Source organism: Arctopsyche grandis, chromosome 13 (assembly GCF_051622035.1).
Source record: "Arctopsyche grandis isolate Sample6627 chromosome 13, ASM5162203v2, whole genome shotgun sequence".
NCBI classification, from domain to species: domain Eukaryota; kingdom Metazoa; phylum Arthropoda; class Insecta; order Trichoptera; family Hydropsychidae; genus Arctopsyche; species Arctopsyche grandis.
This window is the reverse complement of record NC_135367.1, coordinates 13,994,828-14,018,776: the sequence shown is the minus strand read 5'-3', so window position 1 is coordinate 14,018,776 and position 23,949 is coordinate 13,994,828. Positions and strand designations below refer to the sequence as shown.

General features: G+C 32.1%; 1 protein-coding gene across 1 annotated transcript in view; it reads left to right on the top strand.

Moving 5' to 3' along the window:
* The first annotated feature begins 4,798 nt into the window (after positions 1 to 4,798).
* The window catches only part of LOC143921200 (voltage-dependent T-type calcium channel subunit alpha-1G-like), a 182,652-nt gene continuing 163,501 nt past the window's right edge, over positions 4,799 to 23,949 (top strand). The window contains exons 1-2 of the mRNA XM_077444390.1: positions 4,799 to 5,004; positions 6,437 to 6,635. The gene's annotated coding sequence lies outside the window, so the exon portion shown is untranslated. The remainder of the gene's footprint in view (positions 5,005 to 6,436; positions 6,636 to 23,949) is intronic.

Genomic DNA, 23,949 nt, shown 5'->3' with positions numbered 1-23,949 from the left:
TACCGCCTATCTTTCGTCAGTGATGGCAAATCTTCTCCAGCTCAAAAAAAAAAAAAACTGAAATTCAACTTTGAAATCGTGCTTTGTATGTTATCTGCAGTGTAGATAAAGAAACATTACTTGCGTGCCAAATTAGGCACGCGTGCCACATATTTGCTATCCTTAATTTACCTACTACATAATTTAGCAGTTTCTAATCTTAATCAATATTTCCAAAATAATAATATTTCTTAGTAATCCACCCCAAGCCTTCTTTCATTTAAAACAATTTTATAATGTAGACAATTTTTTTTAATAAATTGTATCTACATATATGTATGTATAATTTTATAATTTAGAGTGCGTCATAGGCGATTTTTTTTCAATTATCTCATTATGTATTTTACTATTGAATCATATATTTATTTATTTAAGAATACTTGGTAAAGGCGGAAAAGCCGATGGACCCAAGGGGTTTGATAAAGTTTCTAAGAATAGATATTTTCCATTTTTATAAAAAAAATAATCATTTTTCGTTGAATCATATTAGTTGAATATTACTAATATTTAATTTTAAAATTTGTTTATTTTTTTTCTTAATTTGTTTATAATTTTTTAAATGTTTATCGTGCTTTCTTGTTTATCATTAAGTTTTTGTTTCTATTCACTTGAATAATTTTTTTGTTTAAATGAAAATTTTCCGCACTGTAAAGACGCGGTGACAAAAAAATCTTTTAAAATAAAATAAAAAGTTTTTTCTGTAAAACGCATACTCAAAAAACATAATATTTATGAACTCTTAAAATATTTTTGCCATACTTAATTTAAATATAAATAAATTTGCTACATAATTTATAAAAAAATAAGTTTATTTTAATGCAGAGCGCATCTGTTGCCGATCAAATTATGTAACGGGTACAGTCAAGCCAATTAAAGTCACTTCTATGTATATGTATATCGACTAATTAATATCAATCGTCGAAAATTCAACCAGAATTCGCTGTCTACGTGAAAACGAATTTATGATTTATTATCGTGGACCAGAATCGAGTGCGACTCGTCTCGTTGTCCATTAGTGACTTTCGAAAACCATTTATCACGCGTTTCAGATTATTAACGTCAATACTGATGGGGACTTCTCTAACGTCTAATTTTCTCACCGATTCCGAATTTTCAGAAAATGCAATATGTTACGTGGAAAATCAAATGCCCGATTTGATTAGAATTAATATTAAAAGCGTCATAAAATCTGTCACATTGTGGGCTCAGTAATGTCTCAGTATTAAATTTTGTTATAAATTCGTACGTTTTACCCCAAAAATTCAATATATTTTCAGTACAAAGTTTCATTCGACCGTTATTCCTATTATATATTATTATTAATAATGATAAGGTAGCAAAATTATGAAATTTTATTTATGTTGACGGTGTGAATTTATTAAAGTAAATTTTTTTTTGGCTGCGTGAAATCCCCGGAAAATCTCTCCCCTCGTTGACGGCAATGAAAATTCGTATGTCGACTAATAATGTGTAATAATGAACGGATGAGGGTGTTTTTAAAAGATACGGTGTGTTAACTTTGTTGAAAAGTGTGCGTAGCGCTCGAAGGGAAAATTTTGCGCAAAAACGCTTTTCCGGTCGTTAATGAAAAATAAAGTAGGAAAAAGCAGCAAATTTTATCAACACAGGGATTTATTCCTATACATACATAGTTACATATTTTAATTATGATATATTTTTCTTTATTCTAAGATATTATTGTTATAATCCACTGTAGTATTGTCATAATCCACTGTATAGTCCACATCTTGACCAATCACATTTCTTACGTACAATTTTCTTTTCTTCTTTTTTACTCTTCGGCTTGCGACCTTCGGCACCTACGACCTTGGCTTCGACTCTACGACCTAACATCATCATTCATTTAAATACGTAATACCTATACGAAAGTAAACACTTTTGACAGTTCACTGCAACGTTTCCACTATTCGAATGATCGTTTCATATTTTTTAATGGTCACTTTATAATGCCAAAATATTTTACTCGATGCACAATACGAGATTGTTTATAATGCTCCGAAAATAATGCAAATTTTTAAGATACAAAGTATTTTTCTCAATGTGCAGTTAAATCGCACCCGATAAAAAAGCACAACCATTTCAAAGTAACAATAAATGAAGTTTTGTGATCATGCGAAAATTCGAACTCAGAATCGATAACTGATCACGGTTCCATGGCTTAGAATCAATCAAAAATACAAAATATTGAAAGAAAAAAGTTAAGTTAAAAGTTATTGATTTACATCTACTCACTATGTACACATATTTCAGAGGCGTGCGGTGGATGTTGCTGTTGGGTGTGCATTTTATGGAAAATTAGTTTTATGGAAGCGTTATTAAAAAATTCATGCCTAAAGAGCAAATAATTTCGAAAGAGACTTTGTATGTACATATGTAACTATTGCTGGTTCGTAGAATCCGTGACGTTAAATTTAATAAAAAAACAAATGAATATTCAAATAAAATATAACTATTCAAATAAATTTAATTTAATTTTTACTATTAGATTGGCCATATTTAATCGGATTATATTACAAATACCGAGCGAAGCCGGTTAAAACCACTAGAATTTAATACTTGTATGTTTGGTAAAACGACACAATTGTGCTATCTTCAAAAACCAAAATTTCTCAACCATTACAGTTCTATGATCATCTAATATATAATTTGGAAAGAGAGTTTGTATGTAACATTCGTTGGTTGGTTGGTTAGTTGGGAACAACACATTCGATTTTTACTTTATCTATGTACGTAGTAACAATTGATGAAGTTTTGTGATCATGTGAAAATTCGAACTCGAGATTTTGACTGATTCGAACTCAGAATCGATCACTGATCACGTTTTCGTGATCTAGAAAAAATGTGTGTGTGTGTCTGTGTGTGTGTGTGTATTTTGGGGATATTTTTAACACCGTTAGTCCTATCGAACTGAAACTTAGTATCGGTTACTGAAATTCTTATCGACACGACGTAATTTTTTTTCAAATTTTTAAGCTGACCGGAAATGGTAACTCCCCTTATAGGTGTCCTCTTTTTTTAAGTTTTTGAATTCAATTATCTCCCAAACCACTAACGGAATCAGACTGAATTTTTTTAAATATGATAGAAATAATCATTTTTATAACCTTATATTTTTTAAATATTTCTATCTGAACCGGAAGTAGTACTTTTACTCTAGAGAATCAAGGTTTTTTATGTTTTTCTCAAAAACCTTTTGGTTTATTGAACTGAAATTTCATATCTAAAAGTTTAAGCTTAATACCAAGTTATTTATAAAATTTAGTAAGTATCTGTAAACCGGAAGTGGCAGTTAACTCTTGTTCGATTTTTCTTCCACTATTTTTTTCGACCCTTTAAACATGTGTGTTCGTCACAAAAAAATTCAAGTATAATTCTTGTAGCAATGTGATGAAAATAAAAAAAAATTATTACATTTTATAAACCGGAAGTGGGATTTTTTTCACTTAGAAAGGTTGAAAATGTTGTGCCCACTACTCTGTCCACACCCCTGAACGTATTAAGCTGAAAATTTATATTTCTATCGTTTATGTACTAACTTAGAGCTGGTAGGGTTTTGGTCACAATTCGTAAACCGAAAGTAGTATTTTTTTTAAAAACAATATTTCATTATTTTGTTTTGACCTTTTAAATTATTTTAATCTTTTTGATATTTATTGTGTATAATACTGATAGTGATTTTTAGTAATAAAAATTTGAACCAAATCTGACAACCGGAAGTAGAATTTTTGTTTTGTGCAAGTTTCCATACATTTGCGCTCAATTTGTATCGCTATCATAGTCATTAGTTCAATATCAAATTTTGTTTTGTAACCTTCTTATATTCCTCAAATACATAGATAAAGTCATGGGTTGGTCACACCCGAATTTTTTTTTTCGATTCATAGGCGCCGATTAGATTTTTGTTCGATTCAAAGGATTCGAAGTTCCCGGGGGAGAAGCCTTCGGGGGCAAAGCCCTACCCAATTTCTCTTCGGATTCTGGTATACATATAATTTCGATATATATATATACATATACATTTGTTTGTTTGTTCGTGAGAGTCAATTTAATAAAAAAAAACAAATGAGTATTCAAATAAATTTATATAAAATAAAACTATTTAAATAAATTTAATAAAATGTTTACTATTAGATTAGTCATGTATGTACATATAAGCGGTTTATATTACAAATACCGAGCGAAACCCGGTAAAATCACTAGTATTTCATAAAATAAAATCAAAATTGACATTTAAATGAATAAAACCTTGTTCACTTCACTTGCATGTGTATTTCTACGGCTCAAGATTTCTTTATAAAATAAAACTGTTCAAATAAATTTAATAAAATGTTTATCATTAGATTAGCCATGTTTAAGCGGTTTATATTACAAATACCGAGCGTTGCCGGTTAAAACCACTAGTGTACATATAATCTTTTTTTTTTTTTTTTTTCATACACAGCACACCGTCAGCATCACCGTACGCCACTGATACATTTGCGGTACCCCGTATTAGTACTAAAATTAGTAAAACTTGTATTTTTAAAAATTAAGTGGGATTCGCAATGTAAAATGTTCGAGTCGGAAAATGGAAAATTCACCCAAGACTCGCCGCATTTTTCACAGAAAGCATTGACGTCCGAAAATGCAAGTGTCCAACGGGTGGGACAAGTATGTAAATGATGATTGTGCGAGTGTGTGGGGGGTAGGGTGGGTGGGGTGGGGTGGTTGGGAGATGAGGTGAGGCGAGGTGAGTGGTGTAGTGCAGAGGAGCGTTCCGGGGCGGCAGTTCTCTGGCGGACGGCGCCCCCGCCCGACGCCAAGTGGCGCGCCATCACCACACCATACGCACCACATACTTTTCCACATTACCCGAAACTTTTCAAATATACTACGGTACTACTTTTCAAATACACTCAGCACGCCGTCGCTAGTGATTCGCTGTGATTTTTTTCTGTGTCAATTGTAATTATACATATATCACTAAAATCATCAGATGCATACTTTTAAAACATGTCCAATTTTAAATGGTTGCTAGTTCTTATTTTTTTTTTCGTGCAATTATATATGCCAGTTCCGGGTAATGACTTAGTTTTTAATTTTTTTTAGCAAATTTTGAAGGCTTTTTTTATAAATACAAAAACCGATATGTATGCACATTTTTATGTGTATGTACATATATACATTAGTTACGATGAAAAATCTCGGTTTTTCCTTCTATATGTGTTCAACATATAATTTTTTTTTAATTAACATCGGGACATTAAAGTAGCGGCTTAGTAAAGTAATATTCGGTTGAATAAATTAAGATTTATTTTAAAAATAATTGTCATTTTAAGTTTATTTTATAATTATTCGGCACTTTTTATACACATGGGAACTAAGTTGAGATTTTCTTTATTCATAATTGTCTTTTTTAAGGGATTTTATTTTTCTCATTTAATTTGCAAATATGTATAATTTGATAAAATATGTATGATCAATCCCCTTGGGTCTATCGGCTTTGCCGCCTCCCCCAAGTATATTAAATAAATTAATAAATAATAGCTTATACAAATACAAATACATTACGATCTTCATTGATGATACATGCATACTATTCATGGTTGGCTCATCCTTTCTCAAAAGCAACCTTTTTTTCTGTATCCATTGCAAGATCACCCTCTTTTTGACATGATGTTTCTTGTTTTATTTTATTGTTGATTTAATTTATTTTATATTCATTAAAACATATAATTGCTTATTAGTACGCTCTTACATTAAAAAAAAATACTGGGCCTTATTACCCGTCGTACACTTATATTACAATTTTATAGATTATATTACAATTTTCATTTAATATATGCATTCAAATACATACAGAGAATCAAGAATAGTGTTTATGCATTCGAATTAAATTATTAATAAAAAATGTAATTACATTTTATTGCGCTTTGAAGTCAAATGAAAACTAAATTTCATTACCGTGTGCATATTGAAATTTAATTTAAGCGTATTAAAATAATTTGAATAATCGTGTACACATAATCATAAAACAATTTTGTTTTATATTTTGTAATAGCAGTCAGTCATAATTTTTATGCGATGATTGATTTCATCACTTCTGTTCTGGATTTATCGTTTGATTGATGCATAATTACTATTAAAACATATTATTCATATGTATGAAAGTACCTACATACATATACAGGCATGTTTATTCATACATATCTATCTATGATTCTTTGATCCGATTTACAAAATGGCGAATCTCTCTCTTTTATTTACGACATCGATTTTATTAACACTTCCGTTGTTTAGAATCGAGAAACACATTAACTCGAAATCAGTCATATATTTTTAAATTATTATCTTTTGGTAAATGGAATTTAATATTACTGATTGCTTTTTGTTCTAGGGGACTTATTTGAAAATGTGACCTAATACAATAATATATATATTATAAAACGAGGAGTGCTAATTAAAAACAAACATTTTACTTAAAATATAAATATCATATTCAGAAGTGAAATTATTTTTGTGCAAATATTTGTGAAGGATTTTCCGAACTTTTCATCGGCGCGATTCGTCGTACGCAGCTCGAGCGCCACAAAATGGTAATGTTTAAATATTATGTTGTATTATTTTTTTTGTCTCTTTAGTGGTAACTCAATTTGTCGGAATATATGTATTTATTTTTTATTTTATTTTATTTTATTTTATTAATTGAAAAATCAACAGACAGGATGTACAGAGATAGGTATAAAAAACACAAAAAGTAAATAAATAATATATGTAACACCCGAGTCCAATAATAGATTTTTACAAAAATGAAAAAGATAAATATAAGGAAAACAAATTAAAAAGTAAAGAATAAAGGCATGACAAAATATGTAGTACATTGCATAATTAAACTATAGTATTAAAATATTTGGAAAAGGTTATAAGATAGAATATAAGAAGAAATTGAAATTTACAAATATAAAAAACAAATGAAAAAGGTAAATACAAAATAAACAAATGAAATGGAAAGGAATGAAAGCTATAATATGATTAAATAGCACATTACATAACTAAACTAAAGTATAAAAATAATGGAAATATTGGAAAAATAGAATAGAAGAAAAAATGAATCAATCGGTCAAGATTCTCTTGATGTTAGACCTGAATTGATGTAGGGAAATACCAAACAGATCAACCTCATTCAGCTCTCCGTTAAACATACGATAAACGCGCTGCAGATAAAAATATTTTTGGGAATTAGTATTGAAAGGATCAAGTGAAAAGAGTGTAACGCGTCTAGGGTATCGAACTGGGATTCTGAAATTAACCTTATTCAGTAAATCAGAACAATCAAGGAAACCATTTATGAGCTTAAAGAAGAATATAGCATCAGAATGTCGTCGCCTGACAGAAAGATTGTTAAAAGAAAGGATTTTTAAAATGTCGGAAACAGTAGAATGGGTATAGGTAGGAAAAAGGTAGCGTAAGGATTTAATAAATTTAAGTTGAACTTTCTCAATACAATTAATATGGGATAAATAAAAAGGTGACCAGATAATTGAGGCAAATTCAAGGTGAGACCTTACAAAGGAAAAATAAAGTAATTTTAGTACATAAGGATCATTAAAGGGTTTTGTTGAGCGGAGTAGGAATCCAAGAGATTTAAATGCTTTGTTGGTAATAAAAGAAATATGTTCAGAGAAATCTAGTTTATTATTGAGTATTACACCAAGATCCTTAATAGAAGATGACGTGTTAAGGATTGAATGATTTAATTGATATTGATTAGTAATAATTGACTTATTTCTAGTGAAATTTAAAATAGAGCATTTTTCTAGATTAATAAAAAGATCATTATTTAAACAATATATAGAGAATCTATCTAGATCTTCTTGTATCTTATGACAATCGTCTATGGTGTATATAGGTTTGTAAATTTTTAAATCATCAGCGTAAAGAAGTATAAAGGAATGTTTGAAGATGTATGAGATATCATTAATATAGAGTAAAAAGAATAAGGGACCTAAATGCGACCCTTGTGGGACACCGGAAGGAATATGTCTAAGTGATGATCTAAAACCATTGAGAATTATGATTTGGTGACGATTTAGTATATACGAAGAGATCCAACGAAATAAATTTCCTCGGATTCCAAGGGACCAAAGTTTATTGAGTAAAAGGTTGTGATTGATTTTATCAAAAGCTTTAGAGAAATCCGTATAAACGACGTCTATTTGGATTCGTTTGTCCATATAAGATGTGAGAGTACTAGTGAAATTAAGCAGGTTAGTCTCTACCGATCTCCCCTTAAAAAAACCATGTTGTTCAGGTATAATGTAGTTTTTGAAATTGGAGAAAAGGAAATTATAGATAATTTTTTCAAAGATTTTACTAATGACAGATAGTTTAGATATAGGACGGTAATTCTCAATAAGATTCTTATCACCTTTTTTAAAAATAGGGGTGATGTAAGATAATTTCCAATAGTCAGGAAATTTACCGTTCGACATAGAAAGATTGAAAAGGATTGTTATGGGAAGAGATAATGGGACAGCACATTTAACAAGGAAAAAAGAAGGCAAACCATCACAACCCGCACCAAGATTAACATTGAGAGAGTTGATGTGACTGAGTACAGTAGATAAGTCAAAATGAAAAGTAGATAAGTTACAAGAAGAAGTATCTGTATTAGAGATAGAAAGGTTAATGGTAGAATCACTATTGAAAGTGGAGTCAAAATAGTCAGCAAAAATGGTACAGATTTCAGAACCATGTGAAGCCGACTTATTTCCATAATACATTACGGAAGGATATGAAGAGGAGGTATTTTTTTTTGAATTTATATATGACCAAAATGATTTGGGATTAGTTTTAATATTATTTTGAATAAGAGAAATATAATTTCTAAAGCAGATTAAAGAATAATTTATGTTTGTACATATGTATATAACCGGGATTAGTTACGAAAAGTTCAGAATATCGACGATTTTTTATATTCATTGTGCACTAATGATAAATTATAAGTTAAATTGGAGTTTTTATTAGTCTTTTATGATATACTTAGTTTATACATCTATTGATTTCATAGTATTTTCTCATATGTAAATGCATGTAGAAATACTCCGGAAAATCAAGGTCCTGATGCTGGAGTTTTGGCAAAATTTATTTATATCTTATATTGCTAATGCGTGGGGAATTTAGGCTTATGTATGTAGTTTGTACATAATTCATTAGTGGCTTAAGCTGCTTGTTCCTCGGGTGTACAAAGTATCCTGGACGTTCTTAGGCGATGATCTCCCGCGGCGATCCCCCCGGGAGTCAACCCGAGCCACTCTCTTTAATCCGACATTATTTCAAAACCGCCCTCGTCTTCTTGTCCTTAAGATATGACCAGGTAAACTGAACTAGGTCATCATCAATCATAATTAAATTATCATTGGTTACACGCGGGATAAATCCTTTCTTTTGCGATAGCTACGTAAAAGCGCGAACGAAACTCTTGAAATGAACATTCTGAAATGATTCTGGAAAATATATATCTGAATCGCAATCGAAATTGCTTTCAATTATTTATATTTATCATTTTATTTAAATTATTTATATTTTAATTTATATTTGACTCTGATTAAATTATTTTTTGTGTGTGTGTGTTGTTCCAAAACACGTTCAATTTTTTTATTAGTTACTATTTTTATGTGTTATGAATATTGTCGATCCTTTGTATAGAATACATATGTATATATGAATATTTTCGATCGAATTTGTATAGTTGTGGAAGTTATGGTTATTTGTTTGTTTCTATATTCATTTTTACGACATTCAAAATTAATTTCACTGATTTATTACATCGATTAGACCTAAATTAATTTTTACTCTTTGATATTCGCCATTTTTATGAGAAAAATTTCAAATTTATTTTATATTCATTAAAAATATAATTGCTTATTAGTACGCTCTTCTCATCTTTGATATTAAAAACACAATTCAACCGTGAAAATTCGTATATTTTTTACTTGATAAAGTTAAAGTTTTCCTCAGAGTAAATTTGTCGATTTGCCAATTTTCAAACGTCGAAAAATCGACGTTGAATTTTTATTTTTCTGCTTCGTTTTAGGGTTAGACGTATCCTCTATGATTAATTGTATACTTAGGCAAATTTGAATTCGCAAAAAAGTGGTAAGAAAGACTTTTTTAAATAATTTATTAGCGAGTAGCACCCAGTATGCTTATTATTTTAATTTAGTGCTGACGTTGCAAGGCGCGCTAAGGTAAAAAGTCAAAATTTAAATATTTGGGGTCTGGTCAAAAGAGGCTTTAACGACATCAGTTTGAGAGCTTTCGAATTTCATTATCATATAGATAGTGTGGTGGGCCTTTGTTTACGTGCAAAACTTTCGCCCGAAGAACGTTTTGCGAGTGAAACGCGAAATGCAAACTTTGTAGTGTTATATATTTTTTTTATTTTATAAGATACATTTACGGGGCGTGTCGTTGAAAAACGGCTTGCAGATTTGGTTCTAATACGCGTCTTTTTATTTATTATTTTCCTGATTATTTATTTATTTTGTATGCCAAGCCTGGACTCTCTCACATTGACTCGACAAGGCTATATTATTATAATATAGTTTATTAGTTACATATGCGTGTACATACATACATAGATATGTTGTTTTTTTTTTTAATATTTATTGCTTCTACATATATCACACATCTCATCTCATGCCGTTATTTAAGTATGGGAAATTTGGCGCATTTGTGATTCTTTCTATTTTTTTTTCTTTGCGTGTTATTAATTTTTATCTTGATCGTAACTTTTGTCAGTGGTTTAACAATAGAGGAAAATTCCGTTGGCGTCGACCCTTCAAGGTTGATTGTATCGAATTTGCTATTTGGGGCTTCGGCATGCCGATTTTGTGAAAAATGTGCTTTCGATTGTGATGTTTTTTTGACTCCTAAAGGCCATTCTCTCGTTATTAATGCTTTCATCGATAAGAAAACGCGCAAAGTTCCATGGAAAAGAAAATATTTCGACGCGTTTAAACTTTGCCATTATTCATTCCCTCGTGGTTTATATGTATGATGTATGTATGTATGTTTGATTCGTTTATTAAATCATATTTTTGCTTATCTATGTTTGAATGAATGATATTTTTTAATGCAGTTGAAAATCTTTGATGTTATTTCCTTTTACTTTGTGTAGCAGCACTTGATTGAAGCTCGAGGCTCGTTTTGCTTTGAAGGGACTGAAATTGCATGTCAAGCTGATGTTTCTTCAGAAGAAATTCTCTAGTGGCTTTTTTTTATTAGATTTTGGTGGAATTGAAATGAATTTTCGAATAGATATGTATGCGTAAAAAACCATTTTTTTTAAATTAAAATGAATGTAGGATGATGTAGTATTAATTTAATTAATGTATTTGGTTGTTAATAAATGTATACAGGCTAATAAATCATTTTTGTTCATAAAATAATTTGTAAATATGCCTAAAAAAGATTGAGAATGATTGTTTCGAATTTTTGATCGAACAACTTTGAGCTAAGATTAACAAAGTTTTGTAAACTGAAATTTGGATTAGAAATACATATACGTATGTACATACATACATTAATCTACCGATAAGATTTTAACATGTTCACGGACGTCCGTCCGCAGTGTACTCAGTTTAACCGTCAAAACTAAGTATTTTAATAGTATATCCTCGGGAGCTATTTACAAATGAATCACTAACTGAAATCTGACGAATTTCATGTAATTAAACAAATTGTATGTGAGCCTTTATATTTGACATTGGAATAAGTCCACTTTTATTCATTTAGAGAAATATCTCGCAAAACATTAAATATAGGTATTGTTTTTCGTTTTACAACATTTAAAAATACAGATGGCCTCTAGTAAGATTATTCTGCCTTTCCGAGATTCTGGAAATATCAAATTAAAAGTAGTGATGACAATTTGTGAATCAAGTCATACTGAAATAGTGTTTTTTGAACTGAACATTGGACTTCCACCACTTTCAAATATAACTTATATGTTTACGCAATATCGTATAAAAGAGTCTTCTCAATTTCGAACGAAATCAATATCTTAAAATTTTAAGTATGAGAACCCAAATAAAAATTTGGGTACCTTTATTTGGGCTTCTGAAGTGATTGAATGAATAAAATTTGTAGTCTCAATTCACATTCGGATCGTACTCATATGGAAACGCTAGGCATACATAAGGTTAAATGATATAATACATGTACACACATATGTATATTAACATTATTTATATATTTATTTAAAGTTTAGACCATTGTAGCATTACAGGAATTCCTAATGCGCCACAATGGTCAAACATATAACAGAAAAAAAAGAAACAAAATAATAACTAAAGAAATTAGACATAACAAAAACAAAACATATATGTATATACACAAACAACTAATAATAATAATAATTACAAATTATAAAAAACAACAAAGAAGGGATATTATCAGATCCAACGAGAGGGAGGGGTAGCTGGGGTAAAGTTCAAGGGCCCGGACTACTCGAGGGGCCCCGTATCGGGATATCCAACTGACTGATATTTATATATTATATTATCTATATATTTAAAAATCAATGTTTGTCTGTCTGTCTGTCTGTCACATACAAATGCGTTCCTATACCTTTCAACCGATTGCGATGAAACTTACTTGAGTTATTGTGTGTATGCCCGCGATGGTTTCTGTTAATAATCGCCCAAAAACGGTAACGGGAACGGGAAAACAGGAATGAGTGGCATTGCAACGCAATAATTTCAAATGTGTTCGCCGCCTATGTTTTTCCGACAAATTATCATTACTGTAATTTTATTTGATTATTAAGCATTACTTTGAAACTGAAACATTTACTTATCGAAACACATCGAGAAGCACGAGCCAAAACGCTGGATAAGTCAGATTACCACGACGTTAACTCGGGAACGGGAACGGGAATTGCATGCATTATTGTGACATTGCAACGCCACAGCTAGTTCTACATAAAAATACATATATTTAATTAATGCTAAATATGTACTACTTTTCGATCCATGTATTCTTTGTGTCCATGTGAAATCGTACCTGTTATATCATTTCTCATTCAATTATTTTAAAAAATAGCAACCAACATATAGGTTTTTTTCTAATAGTTCTGATTGATTTTTTGCATATTAAAAATATATCAATAAGATTTTTTTTTATTTTACCATAGGACCCGAAATTAATTTTCCCAGGGCCCGAGATTCCTCTCGACAGCCCTGCATATTGTGCATACGTACATACATAGGTAAATACATATGTAGATATGATCACGTGAACTTACATACACATTTGACTGTTAGTTCGATTGCGCCGTTATCGAAAAATGGTGCCAATTTACGGCATGCGATAAATAAATATGAAAGAGCGAAAGATGCGAATAAAATAAAATAAATAATAACAAAATGTTTGTGTGCAGATATGTATTTATGTAGATGGGAGTTCGTTGAGTGCAAGCTGTGATTAGATATATCGACACGCTGCGGTTTGTTTTCACTTGACTGCGGCTCAGTAGGGGAACATTCGAAATAGAATTTGTTTAGAGGAAACAAGAGAAACACATCAGCGATGATCTAAGATCGTAAGCAGAGCCAGGTGAAACTGTTATTGAGAAAGATTCCAGTTTATAATTTTCGGGCCATTCGATCGTAAATTTCAGATCCGACCCCCGGCTGCACACCCATCTGTTATTATTAGCATCACTATTCCAAAATTTGTTCGCGTATGTATGTATTTCATTTAATGTCTTATCTGTGTAATTTTTGTGTAAAAAATTTTAGTTTTTGTTTTCAAATAATTATTTTTTGAATAATGTATGAATTCACACTCGATGCTCACTTTCTTTTTAATATGTAATATCAAAGATGAATTAAATGTGTGTTTGATTTGATTTTTATTATGTTTAAAGGTTGGTCGAAGTCCTTTTTATCAATTTTAACGTTAAAAGTGCGCAAATCTATCTATTCGTCGCGCGTATCAATCAACAATTCGACAAAATTTAACAAATTTATCGAATCGACTGGTTAATTTTTTACCAGTCGCTGTCATAGCCAGCAGCATAGCTCGGTCGTTAAGCTTCTGCTTAACACCGAGAGGCGCCGGGTTCGATCCCATGAGCTGACCTCTATTGAAAAGAATTTTTCTGAGTACATCTGTAGTGCTGCTGGTCAGACTTGGATATTTGTGACTCCAGGTCGATCGTTTTCTATCAGAGTTTGCCAATTTTCTCTGATTTCATTGTTGAAACGGTTCCCGTTTAAAAATTGCTTAAAAATCCTTCCTACCTACTACATATGTCACCACTATTTGAGTATGATTAATGTACAATAAAATTTATGTCCAATTCGTAGATGTCTCGTTAATTTGCGAGTTTTTCAGTGTCTCGTAAATCAATGACTTGTATGCTGCATTGTAATTGCAATTGTAATTTGTAATTGGCCAGGAAGGCGCATTGGGGTTTATCTGTGAGGCCTTCCTGATATATATGTATATGTAAAAAAAAAAAATATATCTTCTATATTTGGAGTTGATGTGTGAATGCGAAAATTCGTAATATTTGTCGTTTTGAATGATTTCGTTTATATTTGCATTTATTTTTGCTCATTGCAACTTATTGTGTGTTGTTTCGAAACGCAGTCGAATTTACAAATTTAATCTTAAATAAATTTCAACTAATCCATGCATCATTCGAATGAATTGTTTGGATTGTCAATAATATATCTTTGTATTTAAAATATATGTACAAACGTACTTTCAATTTATGTGGGTCGTGAAGTTTCACAAAATATTGAAAATCTCTGAATCGAGCCGTACGTTTTGAAGAAACCCGTGATTTACTTGAAATTTGCGTCTTTTTAAGTAGCAGCAATTTGAATAAACTCCTAATGCAAAGATGTTTGATTGACTCACAAAGCTCTTAAAGAGAGAGAGAGAGAGGAAGGAGACTGAGTGAGGATGAAAGAGGGTTGTTGGAGATGATGGAAGGGAAGGGAAGGATATAGAGATCTTCCCGTACACAAATGGGGACGGTTCAAACCTCCCGTATTATATAAACAGGAGGCTTTCATTCGGAAATATCCCGATAAGACCGCTTACACACATCAAAACGCAACTAACAATTGAACTATGTACATATAGTAATACTGAGATATTTAGTATTTAAAATGTATTATATGTACATATCCATAGATATTTGAGCAATGTAGGTACATAGGTAATTAGGCAATTACGCAAAATAAGCTAATCTGCGTACGTTTGTGGTTAGTCATTGTCCACGACATCGATTAAACGTAATTTATAATGTACCTAATTTCCAATATATAACTTATGTACTTAACATATTATCTAGGTTGGATTCTGAAGAATTTTTCTAAAGAACCACGTATAATTCTCTTTGCAACCAGTTCTTTCGTTATTTTTTCCATGTCACTTTCCACTCTTCCCTGATGTGAATATATTTAAAATGAATTAATTAGTAATAAACAGTATGTAATGTAAAGAGTATGAAGCTTTATTTCTAATAGATATTCATATTACATATTAAACTGGTGGTGCTACCCGGCTTCGCTCGGTAAATGGAAATTCAGTTTTGTAGTGAGAATACCGTCGAAGTATGAAAAAAAAATCTTCATTTGCTTTTTTCTTAAATTTATTTGAATCGAAAAAAATAATATGATTTAACCTTTTGAATACTGACCAACGCCGATCGGCGTTATGCCAACAAGTCCATGGGCCTGAAAAACGCCGATAGGCCTTGTATTTTTAGCATGTACAAAGTAAACAAGAATACTACCTGCTAAGACTTTAAAGGTAACATAGAAAAAAATGCATTGAAAATGGGTCGTGTAATCCGTGAGATTCATTTGTCAACGTTTATGAAGATTCGCTTTTTACCGGAATTTTTGAATTTATAAGCACAGCAGGAAATCACCAATCAGATGGAAATAGTTTTGGAAAAATACATTCATTAATAGACTCCTTTGGTTTATTTTATATTGTTGCAAGATATATTAGAGTCTAAACACACCTTTACAAAACTCGAAATCCTCAGTGGTAGTTATCTAGGGTAGTGATCTAGGGTTTGTTTGGATTAGCTACAATTTTTATACCTGCTTTCTATTGTATTTCTAAATAATTCTAGTTGGAAATGTTGGTGAAATTTTCAGCGTGGCGGGCTTTCAACAGAAAAGACGTTAGCGACCGATCAATCACAAACGTCTTTGACCAATCTAGCCAATCAGGAACGACTTTAACTTTAACCAATCAAAAGAGTTTTACAGATGCCGTTTCGGTTTTATATATAAGATATATATATATATATATATATATATATATATATATATATATATATATATATATATATTATAAATACATAGGCGGTGCGCTCGTTCTATGAAATTGCAATATCTCGAGACTCGTTTTCTCAACTTTTCGTCTGCTTCAACAGGAATGTGTATATTGTATACAAAAATGTTTTTTTGTATACGTGTACATAATATCTTTAATATACGAGACATATTGTATCATCCACAGATTTTTAAGCTATTAACACACCTTTAAAATATTAAAAAAAATGTTTAAAAATCAATTTTTGTTCGTAAAATAAGTATTTCACTATGTCAAACATTTTCATATACATACATATGTGTTTAGTATATTTACAAACTCGACGACGAAATACACAGAAAAAGTTGTGGAAACGATTCTTGAGATATTGCAAATTGATGGAACGAGGTAGACCCCTATATGTACATGTATAGTTGTATTTTTACGCTACCTATCGCATATGTTCTTGTGCTTTGTGTACTCACATTGTACAACACGCGTTAACCCTTTCAATTTTCGCACAATTCTTCCCGGTCGAACTTCTGAATATGTATGAATACATTTAACGAATTAATTAGTGCAACCTCTCAGGACTCAAGTTATAAGCCTTCGCAGGCTCTGCTTGTAGCCTTCGAGCTGGTTCTCAAGGGGTAGAGAGAGAGAGAGAGAGAGAGAAGCGAAAGCTTGAAGTTATTATTTAGCCCGCGGCCTACTTGCGTGTGGTATATATTCGCAACTCATTAATATCAATGAATAGGCTCCTTTTAATAATAAAGTATTATGTAGCGTCTCATGTGACGTTTCCTTGTCACGTACATACATATGTATGTATGTATATTATAATTTATTGTTTCTAAAAAATCATTCGAAAACAGTTGTTCGATAGTGTTTCCACCTAGTACTCAGTGCGGGTTTACTAGCCGGTGTAACTTTACTTTGTTACAATATTATTTTTTCAAACTTTTAGTTGCTCGAGTAATTCGACCAATTAACACATATTACTTTTAAATATTATTATATTATACATATTACTTTTAAAATTCAATACTGGTACAGTATTGCAGAATGAAGTTAGATTACCGTGAGATAGTGTTCAATATTTATAATGTTTTAATTGAAATTTAGTATTTTTAAACTGTAGATTTACATTATGAACAAATGAACTATCATCGTTATGCTTTTTTTAAAAAGCACTACAGTACTACAGTCACTATGTCAAACAGGGATCGCAGCTTTTAAACAATATTGAATTCGGAGAATTGGAAACGTTTATGGAATATCAATCAGGAAAAAATATGATATTATCAATGAGTCAATAGATAGAAGGCGAAGACATAACTGACATCAGATAAAAAGAGGAAAAAACCCCAGTTTTTGTTGATAGCTTAATTAGTATTTTCATATTCATATGCTGTTAAATTTTTCCATACATACATATGTGCCATGACAGAAATTACACCAAGGCTACACATATGATAAGATTAATTACACTGAGCAACAAAAAATCACGTTTTTGAGTTACCAGAGCGGAGACTAACCAATCTTTACTAAGTTTGACCCACTGAATTCGAATATGATATGTATGTATGAGATGGCATGTAGTTCGACCGCTGTACTCTGTGAGGTGGATTATATGCCATCTCGTTTGCACCTAACATATTACGCAATACAACCATATATACAACGAAAGCATTTAAATTGCAATTACCGCTTGAGTTAGTACGTTTAGATAAAAAAAAAAATATTGAGATAGAAAACCAATCCTTATAAACGTGGTGAAATAAAAAATTTGCCAAATAAATGAAAAATAGCACGGAAAATAATCCGTAAAAAAAAATATAGTTTTGACTTTTAAAATTCGCTAGACAATTAATTAGAAGTATTTTAAAGCAATAAAATATAACAATTAATAGGAAAAATATCTGACTATTGATTCCAATACTCACTTTGAGCGTAATAATCCTAAATTTTGAGTTAAAGACCGCAAAAGCCAAAAAACTGTAAAAATCGCGGATTTTTTTAAACGCTCATATCTCGTAAACGATCACCCACCAACAAAAATCAATATCATATTCGAATTCAGTGGGTCAAACTTAGTAAAGATTGGCTAGTCTCCGCTCTGTTATTTTTTTTTGTTGCTCAGTGTTATTGTACTTAAGTACTACCAATTTTTCAGACATAACATTATATAGAATAAAACACCTATAGACAGTAAATAATTTTTTAATATACAGAAAATTTGCAAGAAATTCATTGTGGGTAACTTTGTGTGAGATTCAACAAATTCGAGATGCTAATAACTCGAATTTGCGAGAAATTGAGGTGGAGGAGGCTAGAAAAATCGGAAAATTCTAGCAGGAGGTGGTCGATCTGTGTTTTTTACATACCTCCTTTGTTAATAGCCACAAGACCTCGACAGTTGCGTATTTGGCCGGGACTTGAACCTACAACCTACATATCTACATATGTACTGGTATGCAATAACTCTATCTATCAGTGCACTACGCTGTGGCTATATATATATATGTGCATATCGTAGAAGATCTATTTACCCATTATACATATCTATTTTGTTAACATAATTGTTTCGCGTATGTGCTAATTAATTAATCGTATTCGTAACGCACTCGTGCAAGCGCGAGTTTCAATTTCAGTGTTTAGCAAACATCTCGAATTGTTGAAGTGATTAGGTTCCTCGCGCGTGTGTTTAATTTTGGATCATCGCACTGGTTGTTTTCCCATTTCCCCAATTTGAATATTTAGTACCTTGCAGTATCTGTAAGGTACCTATTTCTATTATCTAAATGGCACTGTGTAAACTGTTTGCTTATACGCGTCAATACTCGCCCTATATGTACGTATATTCTAAAATGAATTTGAATTTTCGATATATAATATGTATATAATTTAAATTCAGTTTGAAGTCTTATTTTTAATCAAAAGTTACAGTGGTGCTTTCGAAAGTTTATATGTATTGATTTTAAAATCTCACAAAAATAATTCAGAGCTCCATCACGAACCAGATTCACGTCGTCGAGCGCGTACGTAGGTACTTCAAGAAAATAGTTCATTAGGATTTTTCCAATAAAAGTCTCGTAAAATTCAGTTCCGGCGTATGCGTCACTTCTCGCATTGAACACGTCGGATCGCTTCCGGTACGTGTCTTACGAAATAAATAACGTCGAAGGTAAATAAAAAGTCCACCGTTACTGCAATAAAGCACCTGGGGGTACGTGCCGCGTTTACAAGGGTCAAAACGAGCGCTACGTTAACGTCAACTTCCGGTTCGGATCGGCTTCGGATTTACTGGACGGTCACTAATAACAGTAAACTTTTATCGGAAGGGTGGTCCGAGTGCTCGGGAGAGGATCCGAAACGAGAAGGTTGAGAGTCGCCGCTTTTATGGTGTGTTGCAGCGTTGTGCGTTGTTGCGTTGCCATGGGAACCGTATGAATAAAAAATGCCCGGTTTCGCCCCTGGCCGCCGGCTGTACCGCACCAGGGTCGTATTCAGGCACTTTATTGCAACCCTGTGTTTGTGTGTAATATTCTGCGGTATTGTTTGTTTCCGGTCCATCTAAACAATTGCTTTTTACCGCTCTAAGACACGCATGTTATATTGGGTCGTCATACCGCCATTTATATTTTTCGCAATAAAGTACCAATCTTTTAAGTTCGCGCTATATACATACATATGTATCGAGTAAATTTGCGATTTAAGAATTAAAAATTAAAAATCGATAGCATACAAGCCGTCAAAATTGTGTTCTATTTAACAAGATTGTCAACAACATAAAAAAAGGATAGTCGGAGAACTCAAGTTCTTTGATAATTTTTTTTTATGATGTGGAATGTTTTTGATAACGTGTTATCAAAAAATGATGTTTTTTTTGCCTATTTTCGATTAATAAAATATTTTTATCTCAAAAAATTGCAATTACGGCTAATCAGAAATATACGGGTACACATATATAGGTGGCAAGTGTAAAAATTGATGTCTGAATTCTCAATAATGTTAACTTCGTTTTTCTGGGAAACTTTCTTTGAGGTGTCGGCATAATAATGTGGATTCATGTTGTGTCTTCGTTTTCGGAATTTTCTTTTCGTACATTAGTAAGTTTCTGTGAAATGATTTTGGATTGACTCATACACTTTAATATATTTTTTTCTCTCTAACTAGATTGTATACAGTTGAAAATAATTATATTTATAGATAATTTTAGATTTATGATGTTTTAATATCCACATTTTTGTTAGCTTTCCCGCTATCAAAAACATTTCCATGTTGGTTTATTTTTACATTATATGATTTATCGATTTCCTTCAGTTTTAATTTAAAATTTTCCTGGGATTGAAACTGAAATTGTAAAAATACGTTTTGAATATTTATCGTATTTGACGATGCCATATCGGAAAATGTAGGAAAGCTTTTCATACAAACCCAAAAAAACATATGTACAGCAGAATAGACTAGTGGTTGGCATATAATGATTTGAACAAAGTGGTCACGGGTTCATATCCCACTGGTTTCTGCTGGCCAGACCTTGGATTTGTGACTTCAGGTAGATCGTTTCCTACCAAAGTTTGCCAATTTATTTGATTTTCATTGAAACAATTCCAAAAAATTGGAAACCTTAACCATTTTCTCGCTAATCTCGAGTTTTCAGCAATCTCGGATTTCGCTGAATTGTATAAAATGCTGCAAATTTACAAATTTGACCATAAATGTCTCTGTGGATGTTAATTGATATGTATTTACTGAATTGTTTAAAAAATGCTGCAAATTTACAAATTTGACCATTGATATATCTATGGATGTTAATTGATATGTATTTACTCTGTATAATAATACAAATTTATAATATTTCTGGCCAGGGAGGCGCATTGGGGTTACCTGTTAGGAATTCCTGTTATAAATAAATTAAATGAAATAAATAAATAAAATATATGAGGTATGCTATTGAGTTGACCGATTTATATCATCAGTATGAAGCTTGGTAGTAAAACAAAATATAGGGTATTATTGTTTAAAATAAATGAGGTATTTAAACCAATCATTAAACTAATTGATTTGTTGTTGTGAAGGGTAATGTCGGTGTAAATGGATAAACTTCATCGTTCATTTCGAGGTTTTTTTGTGTTTGTTAACTTCGCACAAAGTGCCTTTTATCTAGATTAATTAACTTTAAAAATAATTTCTGATAAAACATCAAACTCGTTGTCAGATACAATTGTAAGCAAGGATGGTGTATTTTTGAAATGAACATATGAGCCACTAGATTAGAAAGTGGCGAAAGTCCAATTTACAGTTCCAAAAATACTATTTCAGTTTGACTTAATTCACGAATTGTTATTATTACTTTAAATTCGATATGTCCAGAATCTCGGATAAGCTGAATAAACTCAATACAAATTACCTGTATTTTTAAATATTGTAAAAATACAAGTTATATTTAATATTGTTGCGTACGGGTGGGTGGAGGATCCAAGTAAAAGGCCAACAGTCGTTTCACAGCATTTATTGATGATTAAGGAGATACACGCAGTGTCACTGCTAAGTCCAGAATGACATGATATCGCCTACGTACCGCCTTATAAAGGGTAGATCTCTCAGGACGCCTAATCTGTTTACCTGTTGTATAGTCACGTATTCGGATATGTATTTCCAAGACATTGGGTCTTCCCGTACCGATTCTGAGAACTAACTAATAACGGTCATTGTTTAGCCTAAATGCACTTAGAGTCCAGATATAATCTTTGGAAGTAAGTGCATGCATTTAGTTAACCGATAACAGATATCCGTTGGTCTAAGTACAATTCGCTCAATCCACGGCGTACGTAACATTGCCTCCCTCTTAGGTCAAATCGTCCCGATTGACCAACAAATCATAACTGATAAATCTACAGTAGTTACATTTATCTCCGATATCAGTCACAGTTACATTTACAATTACAGCCGTTATCTTTACAGCTACAATGGAAACAATGACATTTAAATTCTACTACCGTTACCTTTACAATTCTAATTCTGTTACAGTTAGATTAACGTCACCTTTACAATTGAAACAATTACATTAAACCTTCGTTAAACTTCAATTAACGACACCTTTACAATGTAAACAAAAACATTTAAAATTTCGTTACACTACGATTTACGTCACCTTTACAATGGAAACAATTACATTAAGCTTTCGTTAAACTTCAATTTACGACACCTTTACAATGTAAACAATTACGTTAAACTTTCGTTAAACTTCAATTTACGTCAACTTTACAATGGAAACAATTACATTAAACTTTCGTTACACTTCAATTTACGTCACCTTGACATTGGAAACAATTACATTAAACTTTCGTTACACTTCAATTTACGTCACCTTGACATTGGAAACAATTACATTAAACTTTCGTTACACTTCAATTTACGTCACCTTGACATTGGAAACAATTACATTAAACTTTCGTTACACTTCAATTTACGTCACCTTTACAATGGAAACAATTACAGTAAACTTTCTAATCCCCTAAAATTAGTCATCTGATGTTTTACATTTGGAAATCATTATTTGTTAGCTCTTCGGTCCAAAATTTCTCACGTGTTTGGTCCATGTTGCTCGTATCACCAAAGTCCAAATTTGCTATGGCAGCCCCGTATTCCTGTCATGTGGCCCAGCATCCTGCTGCAGACCAACGTTCAACCCAGAACGTGCTCCAAAGCCATGTCCCACAAGAATCGCCACCATCCTCACAAAAATGACGGTTGACCCTGGAAAATGTGCACCCCTCAGTCTGCCACTCTGTTGGTGGTGCTTCTTTTCCGTTCCCTTGACCCTGGAAAATGTGCACACCTCAGTCTGCCACTCTGCTGGTTGTGTTTCTTTTCCGTTCCATTGACCTTGGTAAATGTGCACCCAACAGTCTGCCACTCTGTTGAATGTGCTTCTTTTCCGTTCCATTGACCCAACTGAAATCCATTTCTTTCTGATGTATTTTCCCGTTACATCTGCGAGATGATCTAAACACTGCTGCAACTGTCCATGTATTTTTTCAGGTACTCGTGTTTCCACTAGTTTCCAACTAGATTTTTTTCGATGTTGACGTATATCAATTGTTCCGCTCTCTCTCGTTGAAGTCGCGATCTGGCGTTTCTTCGGTTTCAAATGCCCTCACGTGGTTGATCCAAGTTGCTCATTTCCCCAACGTCCAAATTTGTTGCGGTGGCCCCGTCTTCCTCTCCAGCATCTTGCTGCAGACCAACGTTCCACCCAGAACGTGCTTCCGTTGCCATTCCCTCTGAAGCGGTGCCTCTATCCTCCCAAAAGTGACTTGATTGACTCCGCCGACTGACCAACCAACATTTATCCAATCTAATAAATGTGCCTCTCTGCCGTTGCATGGTTCCGATTGAATTCCATTTCAATCCGTTTACTTTCCGACTCTTTGCGAGACGACACCTGTGACATAACAGGTGGTTAACTAGTTTCCAATTAGACTCGACTAGTTTCCAATTAGATTTTTTTCCAGTTTGTTGACATCTGCCGTCAACAAACAGTTGAAGGGA